General features: G+C 36.1%; 1 pseudogene; it reads right to left on the bottom strand.

The window, feature by feature from the left end:
* Positions 1 to 362: 362 nt before the first annotated feature.
* Positions 363 to 987, bottom strand: LOC114526504 (annotated as a pseudogene).
* Between the last annotated feature and the right edge of the window lie 7,872 nt (positions 988 to 8,859).

Below are 8,859 nucleotides of genomic sequence, written 5' to 3'. Positions count from 1 at the left end.
TTCATTGGATTAGTTATTAACTCTACATTACTTGAACTGGGATATATTCCAATATCATCTATCAAGTGATACTGACTGTGATTTGTATTTTCTCCAGGATCAAAACAACCAAACAACTCACTGGCGTTTTTTTGGCTAAGTTGTTCTTGTTCATCTAAATGTTGCGTATTAGGTGCAACAGTATCCCAATGATTACACTCGATTACAGGATTTTCTAAATCTTCTTTGATTGATATTCTTTGATTGCTTTGTCGAGAACATCAGATTGAAATTCAAATTGCTGCTTATTTTTCAATATTAAACCTTCCAGTGACTCATACATGTGCAAATAACTTTCACATGTTCCCAAAAGGTCCTTGAGTTCATTTCTCCAAGGAATATAAAGCATGAGTTGCTCTCTATAATAATTTTCAGGATCTTAACTTTGTTAAATCTTACAGAGCGAATGATTTTTGGTGTAGATCTTTTGACGAGTGTTAATCCTCCCTTTAGCTGATACTCTTTTTGGTTAAGGTCAATTGTTTCATCACCAGAAAAATCATCATCAATATTAGGTTCAAAATCACATTCGGGTAAAAAGTCATTCTCATTCTCGAAGTTTGAATGGTTTGTTTTATGACGAACACAGTTATACCAAGCAGCAAACTCTGCTAAGCACACATGCTTCAACTGATTTGGTCTCCTTTCATATCGTTTAATCAAATTATCAGATGCAATATCTTGAGAATTATGTGGCAGAGCTTCTATTTGATCCCTAGATTTTAGTAAAAATGTTCTCTTTCCAGAGTTTGATGTATTAATGAAAACACAATCACGCGACGATTGACGCAGAGCCATTTACAACACTAAGTAAACTAAGTAAACAGCCTCTTGAGCGCTTATTTCAATAGAATTAAGAAATGTATTGCCTATATGTCTAATCCGACTTGACAAATCTTTATTACCTAACTTTGCTTCTTCACTAGCTTTCTCCAAAAGTTTGCTCATCCCTCTTTGCCCTTTTGTTATGTAGGACAAAATATAAGCAGCACAAGCATAAGGATCTAATACGTACTGTATGTCCATGTTTGCCCTCCAAGCTTTGAGAAGATCGACATTGTAACTATTAACACGTATTTCAGATGGCGATCGCTTAAGAAAAAGAGTGTCACGCTGTAGTGTATATTGTATAGCCTTTACATATTGATCATTTGTGAGATGTATTTCTTCAAGAAATTGCTCATGATTTTTGTCACTTCCATACTTCATGGCAGCAAGTTTATCGACAACCAGCGCAGAGTTAGTTTTTATTTCCTCAAGCTCTTTTTTATCAAGGCCTTCTTTAGCTAAAGGCTGCAGCACAATTGTTTCACGCATAGTTGGCACTGGAAAGTCGAACCTACACATGTTTTTCCCCTTTTTTTGCATGTTTTTGCATGTCTATGTAATTGTAAGTTTAATAAATCTGCCTTAATGTCTTGAACATCACCACTACATGAAACATATTTTTCAACAAAGGATGCCACCTCTGAATCCGAGTTTTGGCCATATACAGGTGCATTTGTAACCCAAAATAATGCATGTATGTGTTGGGAACCTCGTTGCTGAAATTCAACCCGGTAAAAAAAGTTGCACTCATCACCAATAGGCTTATGCTCACATTTAATAAAGTTATTGATAAGCAAATGAACCATGTGATCAAAGTGCCGGGCACATGTAACTGGATCATTTTTTATAAGCTCAGATTTCTTTTGCCACGTCATCTCTGCTATTTCTTGATCACTGTAGTCCTTACCCTCGACAATTCGGCCTAACATTCGAAGTAAATGTGGCCATCTAGTCTCAGCTGCAGAAAATGAGCAAAACCATGTTTGTTTCCTAAGTTGTCTGATCATAGCAAACAAGTCCTTTTTGCATTTCTCAAAATATGGAGGGGAACCTCTTAGATTTCTCAGCACTCTAAATCCTTCATCAAGGTGAACTAGCTTTTAAATGAAAGTTTCAGATTTCAAGTCACCCGCTTTGTACTTTTTTCCTTTAGTTTTACATTTCCGAAGGGCAATGGATGCTGTATCATGAATTCTCCTAATTTGGAGCTTTTTTAGTTGGTAAAATATATTGTAACAACAGATTGTGCAACCCTTCTATCCCGACTTTGCATTTCCCATTTGCACACTGTACTGTAATGAACTGGAACTAATCTGTTGCTGTTGTCTACTCTAGTTTCTCCACAAAAAATAGTTGGGAAAGACAGAAATTCAGAATCTTTATCAGTAAATAAACCCAAAGGTTTATTATCCTCCCCAGGTGCAAAGTTGAATACTAATTCGCTATCTTGAATCGCATCAGGTTCAACAAGCAATGTGTCCATTACTGGGGCTGGGCGCTCTTCAATTTCACACCAGTTATCATCAGAATTGTCCTCAAATGTTTCAGAATTAGTATGGTCTTTCACACTGCTTTCAGGTTCATGCAGCTTACTGATATTATTTAACTTATCCATTTTCCCCTCAATAACAGGAGAAGAGAACACAAGATCTTGATTAGTATCATTTTGGTCACCTTGTTCATTCATACATTTGGGTTGTTTCCCAGTTCATTTGCATATGTATCTAGAAAAGCATCATTTACCTGTATACCTTCATTTACAAATAATTTGCTATTCTTTACAAGATATTGAGCAGCCATTAGCACCTTCACAGGCCGAATAGTCTGGAATTGGTAGTGGTGTTTATAACTAAGACGCCTTTTTAATTTGACTGGAATAGTTTGTAATTCGTTTTTTTTTTATTTAAACATATTTAAATTCTCAACATTTTCTCCAAGAGCTAGGCTCATCGAGGGAGATCATGTTGAATTATTTAGAACTAAGGAGTACATTGTGTTTAAATAAAAGATACACAAATATTGGATGATTTATAAAGAGAAAGAATATAGTTAGCTCTGAGAAGAGATTTCAAAATCTAGAGATAAATTATTACATATTAATATTCAATTAAACTGGTGAATCTCTTGGTTTGAAGGATATACAGTTGAACATTCCGCATCAAAATTTGATTTTCTTCATAACCAAGCGTTTCTGAACCAAATAGTAATGTTTCAACTATCTGATCCTCCGATAAACTTAACCAGGTGGCGTGGAGCAACTGTGCAGACGAGGAAAGTAAGCATTGTTGCTGAGCAGCATATCGAGGACAGTGCAGAAAGAAATGTTTAATTGATTCAACTATTCCCCATCTACATTTACAATATGGAGAAATTGCACAATTAATACTATATAAATAGGAATTCAACGCACAGTGACCTAGACGAAGTCTGCTATGTAATATTGAACTGAATCGATTTAACGAGGTATTATAGAGAGTGTTATATTGCATTCCATGAAATGTATTACGTAGTTTACTTTTGAATAGTGATAATGGTTCCACATTGCACAAGTTTTTATCAAGCCCATTCTAGGCTGCAGTTGCTGACGGGAAAAAAGATTTTTTAAAATATTCGGTACTAGTAGGAATATAAGTAAAATTTTCATTAGATCTAAGATGATAATCAGATCTCTGATGGACATATGGAGGTAAAAGATCGCGAAGGTAGGGTGGAGTGAGGCAGTTTATTATTTTATAAAGCAACGATAATTTATGTAAAAATCTTCTAGTTTTTAGATCTTCCCAGCATAATTCGTTCAATAATCGTACCCTATTTGTTCCTTTCATTGCTCCTGTAACTATACGAGCCGATTCGTTCTGTATTCCTTCTAAAAGATTTGCTTCGCTTTCAGTACATCCGTCCCAAATGACGTCAGCATATTCCATCAGAGGTTTAATAAGACTTTTATATAATGATATAAGGGTTGATCTATGAAGCTTATATTTTACACTTTTTAAGAGATTTATCATCTTGCTAGCTTTTTTGTGTATACTTTGAATATGGTAATTCCATGTAAAATTTGACGTAAATTTCAGCCCTAGATGAGGGTCCCCAATAGGCCTTTTCAATCCCGAATCCCGCACCATATTTACGACCCAATCCCGAATCCCGATAACAATTTCTAGCCTATCCCGATCCCGTCGATCCAGACAAAATCCCGACTAGATTGCGTAGCAGGTGGTCAGTCAGCTACGCAAGTTAGGACAGTTAGATTCCGACTAAAATGATAATAGTGTCAGACCGTGTCAGTCTGGTGCTTTTGTTTATACTGACTATACTAGCCCCGCGGGCAGAAACTGTCCGAAAAAAACCTACAAAAATACACGAGTTTTACTGTAGTTTTTCCAATAATTTGCAAAAAACGACTCAACAGAAAGATAATTCGTCTATTTAATATTCGACCTGTGGTCGACTAAAGTGGATGATTTGTCCAGCATAACAAGTCAATTAAATGAAGTTGAATTACAAGGCAAACTATACAGACCCATATTATCAGTATGCCTAACGAATGAGGTGTGATAGTTCTTTCATAAGAACAATTGCAATATTTGTGAACGGACTACTATACACGGCTAGTAGACTATAAAAAGGGGAAGCTCTAAGTATATTCCCTATTATCCCTATTGCCAGTGAACACAATTCCACGGTCCCTAACAAAGATCAATAAATTGTAGAACACCAGAAAAATAGGAGATAATAGTCCGGGTGAGTTTTGTAGTACGTAAGGTCAAGTAAGTACAATTTAACCACGTTGGTTCCATTACATAACGATTCTGTTATTAAAACGAATTGTTCTCCCGAATCTCGATACAGCACCAAGAAGAAAATTGGCTTCAGGGGCCAATGTTACCAGACCTGCGTCATTTTCGATCCTCGCATCTCCAGTAGCTACATCGTCTACATCTTCAGACTCTTCATCACTACTTGAGTCAAACTCTAAAATCTCTAAAGTTTCGGACGTCTGTAGGTCTTCTTGGTCTTCTTGTCTGTCTTCCATCTCATCTATTTCTTCTTCCTCGGCTTCTGTCGTCATGGTATCTCTTTCTACTTCAGGGAGATTGTATCCACTTTCAAAATCAATTCTCTCTCCAGGTTGAGTCTCTCTATCATACAGGTAACCAGGAAGCGTCCCAGCTTTTGACATTGTGGTCTCTTGTCTTACTGAGCGTTGGCGAACGGCGGCATTAACGGCATATTGGATAAGGAAATGGAACGATCGAGGACAGGGTACCATGATTTGGGATTAGTGTAGTAAAACGCAGCCCATTTTGTCGTTCGCTTCAAACCTTCTTTCACGGCATTGCCGAAGTCTCTCGCATAGTCCAGCACCGTGCATAGTGGAGCTTTATGATGGACAATTGAGTGGAAATTTTCGACATCCATTGTTGTACAACTTAGCAAATTTAGGTTGCGGTATTCAAATGAATGAAGAACCGTCGCCAGTCTTTCCAAACCAATCTTTATCATTTCTACTGATTCCACGGTCTTGTTTGCTACCATTCCTTCTGGTCCGTTTAGACATTTTGGCAAATTTGGGACTCGTGCTGTTAAAACGCTAGTTAGTAGTATAAATCGGCTTAAAATAAAGCCATCTATACATTTAATTAAGGTACTATTCCTACTAATAAAGACAATAAAGTCTTAAAGAAATTATACTCAGTACTAACCTTACAGTTTCCCTCAAGGCTTGGACTGTTCGTACCGATTGCGATAGCTGTGCGCGAAATTTTTCTTTGTGCAAAAATGAATTTCCACATTTCCCTCTCTCGTAGTATAAGGCGACACAGTTTATAACATCAAAAATCTGAGTGCTTTCAACGACTTCAGCGACTTCGGAAAGGCCTTCTTGACGTACATTCACCATTTTGGAATTTCATACATAGGCCACAGGGAGACCCTTAGGTACTATTAAGGACTATTTAGGTCTAGGGATAAGTAGTCTAAGTAGACACAGTGTTGAGAAATGTCGATCTTGTCGATCAAAACGTAAATAACTAGAATAGCTGTTTCAATAAAAATTCCTTATCCTGATTTTTCTTCATTCCGATCCCGTATCACGTTCGTAAAACTTCGTAAATCCCGCGTCCTGCAACTTTCAAAAATCCCGAATCCCGCTCACTATTTTTTTAGATCCCGCTTCCCGTTGCCAAAATAATCGTAATCCCGCATCCCGCAAAACCTATTGGGGACCCTCCTAGATGAGTATGAGAATTAACTTCTCGTAAAGTATTCCCATTTAAATATAGTATGGGATGTACTTGTCCATAAAGTTTTTTTGAAAATGTAATACTTTCACATTTAGAAGGATTCATCTCCATTAGCCACTGTTTACACCACTGACTAATTTTATTAAGATCCGAATTTAATTTTAAGGAAGAACTTATTGGGTCGTCAGTTATGTCAAATAGAGATGTGTCGTCAGCATAAAGAAAACAGTTGGATACAATATCTACACCAATATCGTTAATATATATAAGAAAAAGTAATGGCCCGAGCACTGATCCCTGTGGGACACCAGCTTCAGTGTTTAACCAACCTGAAGTCTGCCCATCGATAACAACTCTTTGTTTTCGGTCTGTTAAATAACTAGAAACCAACTTAGAAGAGGGTCTTTCAGCCCAAGAGTTTGCAATTTGTAGAGTAAACCCTTATGCCATACCCGATCAAATGCTTTAGTGAAATCAAGAAAAACCATACGTACTTCTTTCCCCATATCCAAGGCTTGGTAAATTAAATGAACAATATAGGTTAATTGGTTAACAGTACTATCCCCAGGTCTGAATCCAGACTGAAAATCGCTAAGGAAATGTATTTCTAATAAAAATTCATACAGCCTTGCAAATACGATTTTTTCTGATATTTTTGAAATAGATGGAAGAAGAGATATGGGACGGTAATTCTCTTTATATTGGCTGTCGTCTTTTTTGTATATAGGACTTACATTAGCTCTTTTCCATTCAGTAGGATATTCTCCTTTTTGAAAGCTTAGATTAAGAAAATTTGTAAATGATTTATGAATGCCACTACTGCATAGTTTGAGGATGTTGTTTCCAATACCGTCAGGACCACAAGCTTTTGTAATATCGACCCTCTCCAGTAACATCAGAACTTCTTGTTCTGTTGTATGAATTATTGATAATGTTTTATCAGACTGGAAATAGGTTAATAACGGTAACTGACAATTACTATTGTTAATTCTAGACTGATTGTAATTCGTTTATTGATCTTGGTAAAACATTCACAGTTGAGTTTACATTTGCTGGGACATTTACAACATTTCCATGTATTTTAAATTGACCTCCTCTTGGAAGTTCATGAATTTGCATGAAAGGTATGCGTGGAGAAATTAATCTTTCTTCAAGGGAGGTAAGACTTAGTAGATCAGATTTTTGTGGGAATTTCATACCATTAGCTTTCGAACATGCAGGTACCTTCCCTTCTTTCAAGTTCGAGTGGCAAGTGTAACAAATCCATTCAACATTGTCAATACTTTTAACATTAGTAAGACAAAGCTTAAGAATATTCTCAGTACACATGTCATAAGAACTTGGTTTGCACATCTTAACAGATGTTCTGTACCATAACTGATCACAACATGTACAGATATACTCAGGGCCAGATTTGACAAGATCATGAAATGCCTGAATGTATTTTTGTCTCTCATTGACATCTGAATATATCATTTCTTGTGGATCATATTTGGGTCTCTTACATTCTAATTCATGCTGTACTTTACCATGATTAAAACTGCATCTTTTTCGCTTCATTGACTCTTTTTCAGTTCTCATGGAACTTACTTTTTCTTTTGGGCTTTCTAACTTCTCTGCTAGTTCTACCTCAACTTTACCAGTATTTTCACTTTTGCCTTGTTTCGAGAACATGTAGTTGTAGAAACATAGTGAAGTTCAAAATGAGTTGTTTGCTATACTTTCAACAAATTGTTCTGGATGATTTCTAATGTAATCTACAGCTGATGAGCGTACAATTTGATGAAAGTTTGAATTTTGAAATAATTGATGAGAAACTGCCCTAAAGAAACAATTTAGTACAACATCATAGTGAACCCCAGTTAAATTCTGTAGGTAAATTCCCATTTGACTAGATACTGGCAATCTATCTAACATAGTTCGAGAAAATTTAGACCATTTATAAATGTTACCAAACTGTGAATAAACATAAATATCTACATTGAAGAGGGAAGTGGCTGCAAAGATTTCAATATCAGTCCCCCACACACCACAGTTCCTCATGTTACTCATGGTTAAATAATCATGAACTGAACTATTAATATGAGACCTAAGGACATGTTCTATGCTGTTCATGTGATCCACTATTTTTTGTCTTAAATCATGTGGTATGTTTGTCTACAGGTTAAAAAATATGACAATGCTCTAAATAAACAATTGCCATCCCCTGTAATCTGACAAAGTTTCGCTGGATTAGCCAGTGGTTTTGATGTCGTTTCATTGCGTCCAAATATAAGTGGGACATTCATCAAAGAGCATAATGACTGCTGAAATTTTCCCGATAAAGGATAAAATTGAAGCGATCTATTGATACACAGACGAGACTCGTTCATGATAAATGATAGCACACAGCACTACAAACGCAAAGCGCAGTCCACATATAAAAATATAGAACGTATTGAAACTTACGTGACGTTTTTGTATTCGGTGATCTCTATATCATGAATAATTAAATAAACACGATCAGCACTTGTAACACAATGGTAAGAAACGAAAGAAACAGTGAAAACAATGTGAAACGGTATTGAAAACAGAGGCGCTTGTGAAGCAGGAGAAATATTGTGTGTACGTTTGTGTATTGACCAAAATATTGTGACTTTTTTGTATTCGGTGATCTCTATATCATGAATAATTGTTTTTCGGTGATCCCTATATCATGAATAATTAAATAAACACGATCAGCACTTGTAACACAATTGAAAGAAAC

The sequence above is a fragment of the Dendronephthya gigantea genome, unplaced genomic scaffold, assembly GCF_004324835.1.
Source record: "Dendronephthya gigantea isolate DGI-Jeju-01 unplaced genomic scaffold, DenGig_1.0 000039F, whole genome shotgun sequence".
NCBI classification, from domain to species: Eukaryota; Metazoa; Cnidaria; class Anthozoa; order Malacalcyonacea; family Nephtheidae; genus Dendronephthya; species Dendronephthya gigantea.
Note: the sequence above shows the minus strand (reverse complement) of the source record. Positions and strands in the feature narration are given on the sequence as shown.